The sequence below is a fragment of the Nuphar pumila genome, chromosome 5, assembly GCF_984573655.1.
Source record: "Nuphar pumila chromosome 5, dmNupPumi1.hap1.1, whole genome shotgun sequence".
NCBI lineage: Eukaryota > Viridiplantae > Streptophyta > Magnoliopsida > Nymphaeales > Nymphaeaceae > Nuphar > Nuphar pumila.
In genome coordinates, this window is record NC_143253.1 from 136,058,011 (window position 1) to 136,075,365 (window position 17,355).

Consider the following 17,355-nt stretch of genomic DNA (forward strand, 5'->3'; position numbering starts at 1 on the left):
TCAGATACACGTGGAACCACACCAACTCAAAAGAGACTACAATGGGCATTTATTTTTCTCTGTGTCTTAATTATTTGAAGTATCTAACCGATCAATAAATCTAACTAATTGGTGATTCGTGACCAAGAGATTTTCTTGTTGAGGATATCAACAATATTGAGATGCATCCTATACTACTGCAACAATCATGTGATCTCCCAACCTAGGATACCTCTGATAGTCTAGTCCCCTACTCAAGGACAAGAGACCAGGTAAGATGCCTTACTCTAAAAAATTATTAACAACATGATCCTTGAGATTGTACCACTACTCTCTCCAAGATAGATATCTACCGAATGGGTTATGAGGTTCATCTTTATTGGGTTGTTAGATTTCATCTCATATGCCTCACATCATTAGGCATTTAAGGAATCAATAGTCTGAGTACTCTTTTTGAGTAACTCACATATTTTATTAGTGATTTCATAACCCATTTTGTAATCCCTAGTGCCTTTAAACCAGTCAAGTACTAAGTGAGCATGGATTTTCATAATGGGGCTACTCTTTAGTGTAAACACCCCAGATTTTCCTTATTCATTTTCGAACACACCCCTCATGTGGTGTCAACCATAGTAGGTCAGTGTAGGAGTCAAACCCCAAGTTTGTGTCAGAAAATTACCATTTTACCCACTTTCATTAGGAAAATTACCATTTTACCCCTAGGTTATCCCAGACCTCAGTCAGCCGGAGTCAACCAAGCTCGTTGGTCAATTCAGAACAATTAGAATGTCAGTCATTTCTAGCTCACCTGAGCTCACAGTGAACATACCATATTCATTTTTTACTGTTCCTGCCAAAATGGGATCATTTCTTTATAAATGAGCTCAATTCTCTCTCAAATCCAAGTCAATTGTCTTCGAGTCATTCATATTTCCCCGAGTCTAGCTTGAGCTCACCAGGAGTTCAAGTGCTCCAGTTTCAGTTCAAAACCACTTCTAAGTACCTAGTAGCCCATTTTAACCCATTCCAGCCCTTTCAGCTGAAATTGAGTTGAGTTCAGCCAATTGAGCTAGTGTTTGAGCTTCGATTTCAGTTCATCTCAGTATTACTGACCTTTGTTCCAGCTCAAACCCAGTTTGTGTTCGTAATTCACTTTACTCTAGTGACTATTTCTCTAAAAATGTCAACTTTTCTTGAAAATTTATTCGAAGAGTTCAGTTGAGTCAGTGTCTTGTCAGTTCACTTGAGTTTTGAAACCCTAAAACCCAGCTCAATCCACTTCATTTTAGTTCAAATCAGTTCAAACCCTAATTTTTCAGTATCACTCTGGCTCGGTAGAGACCGAAAACCATTTCTTGAACCATTTTACAAATTTTATCAATTTTAACACTTTTTGAACTGGTACAAGTGTCAATCAAAGTCTAATATCCAAAATTCTTCATTCAGGGTCTGCATTTCACATGATATTTCATATCATTTCACATGATATTTCATATCATTTCACATCATTTCATATCATTTCTCATCATTTCATAACATTTCATCACATTTCGTTTCATTTTCAAGATCCAGAACTCTAGTTTTATAAATTCTAATCCAGATTGAGTTTTAAAAGTTTTCAGAAATCAATTTAAAACCCTGGGTTTTCAAAATTGACATTTTTATCCTCAGGATTCTAAATTTAGAAATATTTTCTCGAGAAAAATAATCTGGATTCCTTTCAAACTCAAATTTTCAAATTCTAAAATTCTAAATTGGATTTGCTTTACAATGGGGTATGAAACTTCAAATTCTGAGCTCGTTTCAAAAACTACCAAAAATAGCTCATTTCATCCAAATTTTTTTTAAAAAGACTATTCTACCCTTACGATCTTCAAAATGAAATTCAAATTTGGAAAGTGAGCCCACTCTGAGATGGCTTCTTTATTTACATTTATATTTATATTTTTTATTTTAAATAATAAATAAAATAAAATAAAATAAGTATATTTTCTTGTTTATTATTTTATTTTCTTTCATTTTATGGGACCCACAAGAGGGTCGATCAGCCCTCTCCCTTTCTTCGCTTTTTTCTTTCCTTTTCCCTTTTTCTTCTTTCCTTTTTTTTCCTCTTTTTTTTCCTTCTTCTTTCCCTTCTTTCCTTCCCCTCCTCTTTCTATTTTGGCCCCAAGGCACCATACAAATGCCTCTTCTCTCTTTTGTTACGACAATGAAGCCGTACACGATATTTCAAGTACAAGGTTTTGATGATGAACAAGTGAATCAACTGCATTGCAGTTAAGGCAATAAAGAAAGATGACAAGAATTGAAGAATTCGATGAAGAATCTATGAAGACTATTGTGCAAATGTAAAATTCATTAAATGTCTTAGATTATTGTAAGAACCTTACTTAGAGTGCATATTTCGATTGCATTTCACCTAAAAAGTCTTTAGAAAAACTTTTCTAAAAGAACCCCTCATGAAAAATATTTTAGAAAACTCTTTACTTAATCTTTTATGTTTATTAGTCAACCAACATACTCACCAGTCGACCAACTTTTTTGCGCCAATTTTCCAAAGTAAAAACATCAAATTTCTGAATTAGTTGACTGAAGGTTTTATCAGTCGATCAGACAAAATGCTTGTTTTTTGGAAAATTTAGCAGTAGTCGACTGAAGGTTTTATCACTCGACCGGACAGAACATGTGTTTTCAGAAAAATTTAGCAGCAGTCGACTGAAAGATTTTTCAGTCTACTGATGATATTATCAGTTGACTAACTTTTTCTTTAGTCGACTAAGTTTCAAACTTTAGATTTTCAAACGGCTCTGTTAAACACATTAGTCGACCAATGATAACTGTCAGTCTGCTAATATTTGATTTCAGTCGACTAACTACTGTTCCAGTTGACTGATTTTGTTATTTTTCTGTAACTTTTAAAAGGCGTGTCTTTTCATTTTTTAAACGTTTTGATCTTTCAAAATGGGCTATTTTGACACCCTTTCATACCCTCAACGTATGAAATCTTTCAATTATAAATATGGGTGCATTTCACACTAAAAAACATCAAATCCAATCAAATTACATTAAATTATTATTTGCTTTTCACTCCTATTCATTCAAGTATTTGTTTTCTCACTCACTTGATATTTTCACTCCAGTTTTTCACTCAAATTCTTTTGAGAGATAGTAAATTCGTGAGTTGAGTATTTCAATAACCTCAAAAGCCAATTGCATTTAATTTGCATTCATAAGAAGGGCTCATAGGTTGATTGTAAGTTAATTATTTTATTTTTCTGTAAAAGAAAATGACTCCTTGGTTTAAAGGAGTTGTTTGCTTTCAGTAGGTTTGTTACTGAAAGTGGGACCGGATTTGGTCTATATGTTCTTGTTTTTACACATGGTTGATAGTGGAAATCTCAAGCAGGTTTTGCTTGGGGATTGGATGTAGGTCTGAAAGACCGAACTTGGATAAATTCTTGTGTTCTTTGTGTGATTACTTTGCGAATCTCAAAATTATTCAAAATTCCAAAGACGATATTTAAAAGCACTATTCACCCCCTTCCTCTAGTGCTCGTTGCCTCAATCCTACAACACTTTCATTTAGTATCAGAGTAGGTTAGCTATATTTTGATTTGACCATCATCTAGCATGGCAACAATATCATCTCCGCACAAAGAATGATACTTCTCTTCGTCCTCCTCTCTTCGACGGAACAAACTATGAATACTAGAAAGTAAGAATGACAATATTCCTACAATCCATAGATCTCGAAATTTGGAGAGTTGTTTCAGAAAAGTACCAAATGCCATCAACTGGTTTCAGTCAATGGACCGATGAAGAAAAGAAGACTGCTTCACTCAATGCCAAAGCTATGAATGCGTTGTATCGTGTTGTTGACAAGGTAGAGTTCAATTGCATCTCTCAATGTTGTACAACAAATGAAATCTGACATACTCTTCTCGTTACTCATGAAGGTACATCAAAGGTAAAGGAATCTAAGATTGCTTCTTTGGTTCATAAATTTGAATTATTTAAAATGAAGCAGAATGAGTATATATCGGACATGGTAACAAGAATGACCGATATTACTAATACTCTCAAATCCCTTGTGAAAGAATATTCGCAAGTGGATTTAGTTAGAAAAGTCCTAAGGTGTTTAACTCCAAGATAGACAATGATTTAAATAACCTTTCTCTTGAAGACTTAGTTGGTAATTTGATGGCATATGAAGTTCAACTTCAAGATAGACAAGAAGAATGACCCAAGAAGAAATCTCTTGCTTTCAAGGTCACTTCTGACTCTGAAGATTTAGAAGAAGATAAAAATATTGCCCTCATCACAAGGTAATTCAAAAGATTCATCAAAAAGGGAAGATTTCAAAGAAATGTAAAGAAAATGGATTCTTCTAATCCTAATGAAGTCAAGTGCTTTAACTGAAAAAAGGCATGACACATCAAGAAAGATTGTCCTCTTCTCAAAATCAAGACTAAGGACCAATTCAAGAAGAAAAAAGTATTTCAAGCATGTTGGTATGATAATGACTCCTCTTCCGATGAAGAATCAAATGAAGAAGTCGCCAACATGTGCTTTATAGCACAAGAAGACTCAATAAGTCAATTTAAGTATGATGATTTATTAGAAACATTTAATGATTTATATGCTAAATTCAAGAGTCTAAGTTCTAAAAACAAAGAGTTAAAAACTAAAAATTCAACTCTTGACTCTCAAAACAAAGTGTTACTTCAAGAGATAGAAGATCTCAAGAAGGAAAACTCTTGTCAAACATTTGAGATAAAAGAAATTGGAATTAAAACCAATATCTTACAAGAAGAAATAACAAGTCTAAAAGAAAAATCAAATGATCTTCTTTCTATAGTGACCAAATTCACTAATGGACAAGAAAATCTAAAAAGACTTCTTGGTTCTCAAAGATGCTCGGTTAACAAAACCGGATTGGGATATAGCTTCTTTGATACTCAAAATAGACCAAACTATGTGGTAAAGAATTAAAGACAATTCTCAACCATTTGTTCAAAGAACTAAATTCTCTAGTTATAATAGAAATACATCTAATCATGGTACTTATAATACTTATAAGCCTAGACATGATTACTCTAGAAATGATAAATCTTTTTATGGAAAAAATATTTATTCTCAAAGGAAACCAAAATCCAAATGGATATGGGTTCCTAAGACTAACTCTCATGGACCCAAAAATAGAAAGGGGTCAAATGCTTTGTCTTCCAATTTTGTTGTAGGTACATAAAATAAGGAGCAAATAGATCTTGGACAGCGGTTGTTCCAAACATATGACTGGAAAGCCAGAGTTATTTTCCACCCTCCAAAGTAAGGATGAAGGAACTGTCACCTTTGGTAACAATAAAAATGAAAAAGTAATCAGTATTGGTAACATTGGCAATCCAAATATTCCCTTGATAAAAAATGTTTTTTTAGTAGATGGTTTAATGCATAATTTGTTATCCATTAGTCAATTATGTAATAAAGGTTTTCTCATTTCTTTTGAACATGATTTATGCTTAATTTCTGATTTTCAATCTAAAAAGATCATTTTTAAAGGTAAAAGAAGGAATAATGTATATGAACTTTATCTAGATGAGTTGCCCACTTTTAATGAAAAATGTCTTATTGTTTCAAATGAAATTCAATGGTTATGGCATAAGAGACTTGTACATGTTAACTTTAAATTAATTTCTAAGTTATCCAAAAATAATCTTGTTAAAGGCCTACCTAGAATACCATATAAGAAGGACCACTTATGTGATGTTTGCCAAATGGGATACTTCAAGTACAAGAATTTGATGATGAATAAGTGAATCAACCGCATTTCAGCTAAGGCAATGAAGAAAGAAGACAAGAATTGAAGAATTCAATGAAGAATCTATGAAGACTAGTATGCAAATGTAAAATTCATTAAATGTCTTAGATTCTTGTAAGAGCTTTACTTAGAGTGCATATTTCGATTGCATTTCACCTAAAAAGTCTTTAGAAAAACTTTTCTAAAAGAACCCCTCATGAAAAACATTTCAGAAAATTCTTTACTTAATTTTTCATGTTTATTAGTCGACCAACAGACTCACCAGTCGACCAACTTTTTCGCGCTAATTTTCCAAAGTAAAAACATCAAATTTCTGAATTAGCCAACTGGAGGTTTTATCAGTCGACCAGACATAACATGTGTTTTCAGAAAAATTTATCAGCAGTCGACTGAATTTTTTTTCAGTCTACCGATGATATTATCAATCGACTAACTTTTTCTTTAGTCGACTAAGTTTCAAAATTCAAATTTTCAAACGGATCTGTTAAATACATTAGTCGACCGATGATAACTGTCAGTCTGCTAATATTTGATTTCAGTCGACTAACTACTGTTCTAGTCGACTAATTTTGTCATTTTTCTGTAACTTTTAAAAGTCATGTCTTTTCATTTTTCAAACGTTTTGATCATTCAAAATAGACTGTTTTGACACTCTTTCATACCCTCAACATATAAAATCTTTCAACTATAAATATGAGTGCATTCCACACTAAAAAACATCAAATCTAATCAAATTACATTGAATTATTCTTTGCTTTTCACTCCTATTCATTCAAGTATTTGTTTTCTCACTCACTTGATATTTTCACTCAAATTCTTTTGAGAGATAGTAAATTCGTGAGTTGAGTATTTCAACAACCTCAAAAGCCAATTGCATTCCATTTGCATTCATAAGAAGGTCTCGTAGGTTGATTGTAAGTTGATTATTTTATTTTTCTGTAAAAGGAAATGACTCCTTGGTTTAAAGGAGTTATTTTCTTTCAGTAGGTTTGTTACTAAAAGTGGGACCGAATTTGGTTTGTATGTTCTTGTGTTTACACATGGTTGATAGTGAAAATCTCAAGCGAGTTTTGCTTGGGGACTGGATGTAGGTCTTGAAGACCGAACCAAGATAAATTCTTGTGTTCTTTGTGTGATTGCTTTGCGAATCTCAAAATTCTTTAAAATTCTAAAGACGATATCTAAAAGCACTATTCACACCCCCCCTCTAGTGATTGTTGCCTGGATTCTACAACACTTTCATCTTTCATTGGACTTAGCCCTAATCCTATCATCTTCATTAAAAACCAAAGTTTGCCTTTTAATAGAATCCAACAACACTACACGGCTGCCCCCCCTTGGACTCTCTCTCTCTCCCTTCCCTCTCTCTTGATCACTCTTTAGGTCAAGCCACCAAAGCTTGTTGGTTTTCTCATTTTTCACCAAGGGAGCATAGGGACCATCCCTCTCATCCAGCCGGCAGCCACCACCTACACCACCGGTTCACCACAACCTCAATTGCAGCCTCCTCCACTCTTGCCTTCAGCAGCTATAACTCCAACTATAGCAAGCAGCAACTTTAACCTTTATTCCAGCCTCCTATAAGTAGCAACTTCAACCTTCAGTCGGCGCCTTCCACCTTCCAACACCTCCAGCACCACCTCTAGTTCCTTCGTTGCAGTGGGTTCAGCTACATCAAAGTGGTGACAACCACCATATCAAACAACAACCACCTCCTTGGTGACGCCACCTGCTACCACCACAACCTTCTCACCAACCGATCCAAGTTATCCCAAGCTAAGATATCCACTTTGCTTTTTTCAGTTTTTCCTTAGTTTCATGATTTTGCTATTGAGAGAGAAGGATCCGTCCAATCAATAGATTGGACCCTCCCTTCTCATAGCCACAAAAATAAAAGAATATGATTCGTATCTCCCTAAGTTTTCATGTTCTATTCCAGGTTTTAGATAAACTTTTATGTTTTATGTTACTTATTTCAATTTATATTGATAGTTTGTTATGTTCTACCTTAGGCATCCAGTCCAATCGTAATTTCATGTTTGATTTCCCACCAATAAATCCTAAAAAAATTTGTTGAGAATGCCTCTATCTATCTGTGATATTCTGCCAAAAATTTGAATCTATTTGAGTTCTTCAATTCCAACAAATAAACCGGATCCCAAACTGGGATTTTACCCTTTTGGAAATTTCAGATTTGGTTTTAGCAGACAAGAACATTCAAGATCTCTCAAATGGACGATCTAAATCCTTCTAAAAGAAATACAATGGATCCCTGTTGAAATTTATTGTTTTTCAGTATTTTTTAAGATTTTTCTAATGAGGTTTAGTCTCTGCTAAAAATTGAAATTTCCCAAAACCTGTGAAAATCTTGATTTTTTCTTGTCAGGGTCTAGACCGACCTTCATCTGTAGGTTGGATGTCAAAACTTTCAACAATGAAGTTATTCCTCACCCTTCCCTATGTCATTCCCAAAAATTCGAGAATTTTAGGAGTATCTTAGGTATTTTTTCCAGAATTAAATTCTCTGTCTATCAAATCCCAGTGTCTGAGAATTATAGAGATCTAGATCTCTGATAATCCTGTGCTCTTTCCAAACCGTTCATCTGATCCAAAAACTGTAAAAAGAAGCATTTTTTTTATGTTTGTCAGAGACATTCTCCCAAATTTTTAGTCATTTTCTCTACTGTTTGCTATTTTCCCATAAATTTTCCCAAAACCTATCAGTCTGCCCCAAGTCCTAGAGTCGTTGGATTATGATCCGACTTGATGGAGCTGTCAAGCTCCGACCATAGGTCAAAACTAGAATCTGTAAAAGGAAAAAATCTTTGCCTAACTGTCCTCTGTCACCCCATAAATTTTTTTAAATTTTTATGGTAGTTTAGTACCCAAAATTCAATTTAGAGTTAGCATTTTAGGCAAAATCTTGATTTTTAGGATTTCTAGTTAATTTTCTATATTAAAAAATATCAAAAAAATAGATTTTCGAGCGTCATTCTGTTTTTAGGGTTAGTCTAGGTGTCCATGCAAAATTTGGCTCAATTCCAAGTTCATTTATCTTATGTTAAATTCAGAAGCGAAAATAAAGTTAAATTCGATAATTTGTGATATTTTTGCCATTTTAAGGTTTTTATCATGTGAATAAGCATATCATACCATATTAGGGTTACTTTCAATATCATTTGTATTTCATATTCCAACTTTTTGCAAAATTTATTTCAGAAAACCCTGGTTTCAAGGCCATAGTCTTGTTATCAGAGGCATTTTAGTCATTTTTACCTTAATTTTGAAATTCCAATATTTAATTTTCTAAATTTTCATGCATATCATCATATTACATCATATTGTGAGTAATTTTATTTTATTTGATTTTCAAATTTCTAAATTTTATAAAAATTCTCTCAAAAAACCCTGATTTCATGGTCATCAGGGGTATTTTGGTCATTTTTACTTCAATTTCGAATTTTTAAGTTTTTTTTTTCAAATTTTATTACTTATTTCTCATGTTTATATCAAAGGGGGTATGAATTAGGGTATATATTTGGATAATATTCGACAAATTCTAATATTTTCGGATAAATCCACATAAACTTACATTTATGTGCTAACATGTTTTCTAGTTTTGCAGGAGCATTCAAGAAGAAGATTTGGTTATTTTATTTCTTTTTTTTTCGTTCAATTCAATGTAAAAAGCAATGTAATAATTTGGAATAAGAGTTACTTTTCAGCTTAGAATAGGACTGCATTGCATATAGTTTAATTTCTGAAAAATTTAATATCTGATGTATCATTTATGTGCATATTTTTCCAAATCTACTATGGTTGACATGAATGACACGTGCACGAACGCTTAGGGAGTTCACAAACTAGGTGAAATTTGTATTTATGGCCATAGTCAGAATACGAAGAAAACCCAAATTTGTGATCTTCGTATTAGCCACATTCAGCCTACACTCTTAGGCTAACTTCAAAAATGCACTGCATTTCTCAAAATTCAAAAGGATTTTCTCAATTCCTCAATGAAATAGCTTTCAAATTCTTATTCATTCATTCAATTTGAATAATTTTCAAACTCTTTTCCCAATTCCATTTTGGAGAAATCGATTTTCCCAAAAAAATTCAAGTCTTTCTCAGGATTTGATTTTCTCAGAACTCTGAATTTTCAAATGAGATTCCAAATATTTTCCAAGTTTAAATCATGATTTCCCAAGATTTCCACATTCTCAGCTTAATTTTAAAATCCCAAAATCGATTTTCTCAAAACCTTTGAATTACTTCTGAAATTGATTTTCCCAGAATTCTTAAATCCTATTCAGAAATCGATTTTCTTAGAAAAAGCAATTCTAATCTCAAAATGTGATTTTCTCATAGTTTCTGTTTTCTTGAGGGTCAATTTTTCCTTCAAAAGTCATTTTCCAATACAATTTTTGATTTCCAATGAAATTAAATTATTTTCTCAGGAATTCTATTTTTAAGCACATTTTCAATCATTTTCTAAGTACATCTTAATTTTCCAAAGCAAACATCATATTTTCTCAAACTTGCATCTTTTCAAAATTCCATAGCACATGCCTGATTCTCTGTGCATTCTAAGAAAATAGAACATGATTTAGATAATTTAACTTAGTTAAAGTGCGCAATTGATCCTTGGTTCGATTACCTCTGGTAAAGGCGTCAGAAATGGTCGAACCTCGTACCAACAGGAAGATCCCATTCTACGGAATTTTCCCACAAATTTTCAAAATAGAGGCGAGTAATTTTCAAAATCATTTTCAAAACTTTGGTCATAGTGTAAACACCCCAAATTTTCACCCTCATCCAGTGTTTGTCCATTTCATGTGTCATTGCATATCATTGCATGCATTCGGCATACCATCTCATTGCATTGCATCTCATTCTTGAGATCCAACACTCCAGCTTTCAAAACATTCAATCCAGATTTGAATTTCAAAGCTTTTATTTAAAAAAAAATCAATTTCAAAACCTGGGTTTTTATTCAATACTCCGTCATTTTCCAACCCTAGGACTTTATATTTCGAAATATTTTCTCAGAAAACAATCTGGATTCATGTTAAATTCAAATTTCAATCGATTTCAATTCTCAGATGAGACCCATTGAGATGGTGTCGCTTCTGAATTTCTCTATTCATCAAATTTCTCAAATTTTTGAAAGTTTCAGTCCGATCAGGACTCTGTCTCAGAGTCCTAATCCAGTCAGGAGTCTGTTTTACTTCCATTTTCAATCTTTTCCGTTTGTTTTCGAAATTTAGGTCATTTTACAGAGTCCATTTAGTTCAGGACTCTATTTTAGAGTTCGGTCGAGTTAGAAGTCTAACCCTGACTGTGTTTTCTGACTTATTTCATCATTTCTTGATAAAATCTTTCAAAATTTTTTACATTTGAATTCTAAAATTTAAAATCTCAGAGTCCTAAGAGTTCAAGACTCTAACTCGGAGTTCCAGTTCGCTTGAGACCCTATTTTCAGAAATCTTGAAGTTCAAATATCGATTTTAACCCCTTTTCAAAGCCATTTTCAGTGTTTATTTCAAAATTTCCAAAACTCGATGTGGGCCCACTCAGTTGGCACCATATCCAGAGGAATTCTAACTTAGTTAGAACCTTAGGCCATTTCAAAAATTCTAGTTTTAAGATTGCTTTTGAAAAATCCTTTTGAAAACTCCTTCAATTTCAAGTTTTAAAATCGCTTTTTGAAAAAAACTCAAGTAGGGCCCACTCGGGGTGGTGCCATATTCGAGTCAGTCAGGGCTAGACTAGGGTTAGTTGATGTCTTGGTTAGTGTTAGAGGTTTAGAAGAGTCAAAACCATTTTGAAAAACTCATTTTTGAAAGTTAGTTTTTAAAACTAGTGTTTTTAAAAGGTTTTTAAAGGTGTTTTAAAAAGCCAAATGTAGAAAATGTCAAGTGGCATTACATTTGGGGATTTTTTAGGAAAGTCTAGGGGTTAATTAGGCACTAGTTTAGATAATTTAGGCTATGGGTAGTTAGGTCTTTCCACCCAAAAATCGCCCCCCCTTTAGAAGAGTCCAATTTTTTTAAAACATTTGATTTTTAACCTAAAATTTTTTTATAAATAGAAGGCCATAGGGGGTCGATTTTTCCAACTTGCTCTCCTTGGGATTCTTGGAGCTTCTCTTTCCTCTCCAGCCCTTCCTCCATTGCATCCACCTCAAGGTAATTATTTTATTTAATTTTTAGCTTTTATTTCATATTTTTAATAGTTTTAAATCAATTTTAGCCATTAATACCTCCTATTTCATGGATTCAACCATGGTTTCACCTCAAGAATCATCAAGAATCAGCAAGAACGATCCAAGAAGGTGATCTAACCCTGTTTTGGGTGATTTACAGGGATTTTAATCCATTAGAATTAATTTTAATATGATTCTTTACCTTATTAACCAATAAAATACATGATTTATCTCTTTTAATGGGTTAAATCTATGTTTTAAAGGTGATATCAAATTTTAGCCATTGATTCCCTGTTTTTATTTTATTTTCATGGTTTATTCATGTTTGTTTTACGTTATATAGCATAGAAATAATTTTTATTTACTGTTTTATAGTTTATTTTATGGATTTACATTAGTTAATGCATGGTTTTTCAAGTTTCTTAAATTTCTGTGTGTTTTAGGTTTAGAATAGTAAAGATAATGTTATTTCGGATTGAAGTAATCATTGTTTATTTCTGATTTTTTTATATGTGATGCATGCATGAGTTATTGAGTTACTGTAGAAAAATCAGAGGTTTTGGATCTCGGGAACCCTGTCAAAAAAATCAGACATCAAATCGGGTTTTTAAAGCTTTAAAATCGTGGTTAAAATCAAGAAGGTAACTTGCTGTTATGATATTTCTCTCATCTTATATTCGATTTTAGATCTGTAAAGTGCTATGGATTCACATTGAGTAGATCTGTCTGCTGTAAAATTTTAGGATTTTTTGATCACTGTTTAGTATTTTTCCTTTTTCAGAGAATCTGTTTTTAAATTTAGAACTCGTTAGGGTTTACCAAAACCCTGATCAGACTTGTGTTAGTCATAAATCCCAAACCACAGATCCGATTCATGATCTGTAAAAAGTGAGTATTGCTATTTTTCTGTCTAAGGTTCACCACTAAAATTTCAGAGATTTTTGTTTAGGATTGCTATTTATGTCTGTATTTTCAATCTGAAGTAGCCGTTTTAATCCCTGTTGAAAGTGATATATTTTAGCTCAGATTGATGGAAGGGTTTCTCCCTAACCGGAGATGATTTTTCCGATCTGTAAATTGGGAAATCTCTGTTTTTCTTCCTAGTTTGTCTCTGTAAAATTTCATAGATTTTCATGAAAGATTGCCCCCTGATTCGGGTCTAACTCTGAAACTGGTTGGTGAGCTAGGTCAAAAATAGCATATTTTTAGGGTTTGATGCAATTTTTGGGTTAATTTAATGTCAAAAAATTATTTTTATAATTCTAAGTCAAAACTAGGGTTATAACAAGTGCAGGTACCAATTTTTATGGGTTTTGGAATCCATTTGATGTCTGAATTAATAAAATTGCAAAACAGGGTACCCGAAGAATTCCAAAACACTGCAAAAATCACAAAATTTGTGATATTCTTGGATTTTCGTGCATAAGCATATATTTTTAGGGTTTAATCATGTTCATAATCATATTAGGATGCTTTAGGTTTAATTTGATGTTTATTTGATTTCATTTAATCCATAAACCCAAAGTTTTTGCCAAAAATTATTTTAGAAAACCCTGATTTCAAGGCCATAGTCTTGCTATCGGGGGCAATTTGGTCATTTGACCTCAATTTCGAAATCCTTAACCCTGATTTCCATATTTTTAATCATGTCACATCATATTTAGCTTAGCTTATTCCATTCAAATTTCAAAACTTGCATTTTATCAAAATATCTTTCTAAAAACCCTAATTTCAAGGCCATAGTCTTGTTATTAGGGGTATTTTGGTCATTTGGACCCCAATTTCGAAATCCCATATCTTATATTCATTATTTGTTCAATTTGATTTCATATCTTTATCATTTTTATTTAAGGGAATCAAGGAAAAGGCTTATATCTAGCAAAATCCAATAATTTCTAGATATTACTGATAAACCTAGAAAAGCCAACATATTTTCATTAACCAAGTTTTCTAGTTTTGCAGGTACATTGAAGACTTTATTTTTCATGTATTTAAATTTAAATAGTGATGTAATTTGTAATTAAACTTTGGAATAAGAATTTACATTTCCTGCTTAGCTTAGGCTGCATTGCATATAGTTTATTTTCTTCTTAATAATGTCAATGTGTGATGGATGATGATTCTTGCATATTCAAACTCACCATGGTCTACACGAATGGCACATGCACTAGCTTCTATGAAGTTTATAAACTTGGTGGAATTTGTATTTATGGCCATAGTTAGAATATGAATGATACTTAGATTTATGATCTTCACATTAGCCACATTCAGCCTACACTCTTAGGCTAACTTCAAAATGCACTGCATTTCTCAAAAATACAAAAAATATTTCTCAATTCCTCAAATTCATATTCATTCATTTCATGTATTTGCCAATTCCAATTCAAATTTCAATTCAGAGAAATCATTTTCTCAAAAATTTCCTAAGTCTTATTCAAAAATCGATTTTCTCAAAATATGGATTTGCCCATGATATTCCAAGTATTTCCCAAGTTCCAAATTCAAATTTTCTAAGTTAGAATTTCAATTTCCAAGTTTGAATTCAGAGAAACCAAGTCTCTCAGAATCAATTTTCACCAAATGTCAAGGATTCCTCAAAATCGATTTTTACTTCTCTCAGAAGTATATTTCAAATCCCAATTCACGATTTTCCATGTGATATCTATTCTAAGTGTTTCAGTTATTCAAAGCAAACATCATGTTTTCAAATGTGCATTTTCTGAAAATTCATAGCACATGCCTGATTCTATGTGCATTTAGAAATTAGAATATGATTTAGACAAGTTGAATAGAGCAGAGCAGTAGATTGATCCTTGGTTCGATTACCCCTGTTAAAGGTGGCAGGAACGGTCGAACCTCGTACCGACAGGCGAGTCCCATTCTACGGAATTTTCTCGCATTTTAAAACGGAGGCAAGTTATTTTCAAAATCTTTTTCAAAGGTCAGTTTGACTCGCAAAAAGTTAAAAATTTTGCGATGATAACACATAGTTGACTTGCAAAATTGTTTCTCTCTTTCGCAAAGGGAGGAATTTTTTTTTTGTGATGATAACAAGTTTGGCGACCGAGATGGGACCTGTCTTCGTTTGATCAACTATGTGCTCTGACTTAGCTCAATTATCAAAATCGTGTTCTATGGAATGTCAGCTTTATTTTCTGATATCATGTGAACCTAGGAGCCTAGACTTGAACCCAGCTGACATGGACTGCATGTAGACTAGGAATGGTTTGGTAGGACCAAATTGAGGAGAATTATTCATGCTCACATAGACTTAGGTCTGAAATACAACACTCCTCAATCTAGGATTTGTATGAAAACAATATTTGCTTCTTTAAGATTTTTAAAAATCTCTATCTCTTTAGGTTTTAGAGCCCTTTGTTTGCTTGCCTGTGTTCATATTTCAAAAACCACCCCACCTATGTCTACTCGGTCTTCACGTTGCTGGGCTCTCTTCTATAACCATAGTTCGGGACAGGGCCTCACAACTAGGCCACTTATTTGGGCTAACACCCTTTGCCACATACCAAGGGTCATAGTCCAACGTATATCAGCAGGTGCTCAAGGATGTTGGGAAAACATAAGCCTAGAACCGAAGATGAATTCTTATGCCACGTACATCGAACCTCGGCTCAAGTATATTGGCATAACTGGATTGGACACAGTTGATCTGAGCCTAGAGTCAGGATTAGGGTCCTAAAGCTCTTTCAAAATTGATGCATTTAAAGTCAGCTTCTTAGGAAATGTTGTATGTGCATAATTATTTGTGGAGGATGTGTTTGAATGTCTTCTTTTATTTCTCATTTCCATTTTATTTCCCTTTTACATCATTTTCAAAATTTCGTCTATCTTTCCAACAATTTTATCAAAACCCTGAACGATTTTCAAAACCTCATATTTTTTTCCTCAAAAAGTCTAGGCGATTTCCCTTTTCCTACCTTTTCTCTGGATCTCAAATTTTCAGCTTTATCCTGCCTGCAATTTTTCAAATGTTTAAATTTTGTCTTCCAAATTCTATTCAAAATTCTCATCTCTTTCATAATCATCAATATTTTCTTCATCATTTACCTTTCTCCCAAAAAATCCTTTAATCTAAACCATCAACTTTGCCCTGCAGAGAGCATTTGCAAAAATCTAATGGTCCAGATAAAGTCAAGAAAGAAGACCACAGAGTACTCAATGGCTTCAGAAGAGGAAATGGATTCCCCGCGGTCAGTCAAAAGTTAGGGAAAGCAAGCAGATGATGGCATCGATCCTCAAATGTATGCCATGTTTAAAAAGATGATGAGCAAGATGCTGACAGAGCAAGCTGAAGCCAGTACAGAAAAGACTCAGGTCAAGCAGAATGCAAAAGGCCGAGTAGTCAAAAAGGTTTTGAAGTTGTCTAAGAAGCCTATTCAAAATATTGATACAACAGATGAAGAAGGATCAGTAGAGGGCACAGACGAAGAGTTTGAGACCCAACAAGCATTTTAGAAATCAACCCAGGGACAAGGGTTGACCCACAAGTTCAAAGATCAGTCTATCAATGATTCTGACTAACCACAATTCAGAGATATGGTCAGGATAGTTCGAGATCTACATGCCCGCGACAAGGGCAAGAAAGTCTTCACGAGCGAAGACTTCTATGATGGTTTAGACGGGGACGACAATCATGAGAATCTCCCCAGAAAGTTCATCAAATTTGATGGTTTTGGCGACCCCAAGGCACATCTCACCATGTTCTTCGCTGAATGTGCCAAATTCAAGTGAGACAATCAGGCTCTTTTCTTCTGCTTCCCTTACAGATTGGAGGGAACAACTGCAAAATGGTACTCAGAGCATGTTAACCCGATTGAATTAAAAGAATTTGACAAGGTGGTGAATCTGTTCATCGAACGATTCCTTTTTAATGCTAAGGCACTTTCGATTCTCAATCATCTCGGCCTCAAGTAGAAAGAAGATGAGAATGCCCGAGATTTTATTCACCGATGAAGGTCAGCTTGCAACAAGATGAGAGATCCGATATAAGAGGGGCATGCATTGTTACTGATCTTAAATAATTTTTTGTAACCCCTGAGAGGTCTCATTTCTACTGCATCGTCAAAAACTTTCATCGAACTGATAGAACGAGCCGAGTGGCTCGAGTTAAGCATGAAAATGGAGTTTATGAAGGATTCATCTTTACCAAGGGCAACAATTAGAATGAGCAGGAGAAGAAGGCTCACTTCACTCTTTTTGCCAATGATAGCAAAAGCAATAAAAAAATCATGATAAGTATTCAGAGGGATCAAAGGGCCAAAAAGGAAAGTTCTCCAACAATGATAAGCCTCTTCAATCTAGTCCTCATCATAAAGAGAAAGATCAAGAAAAGCCA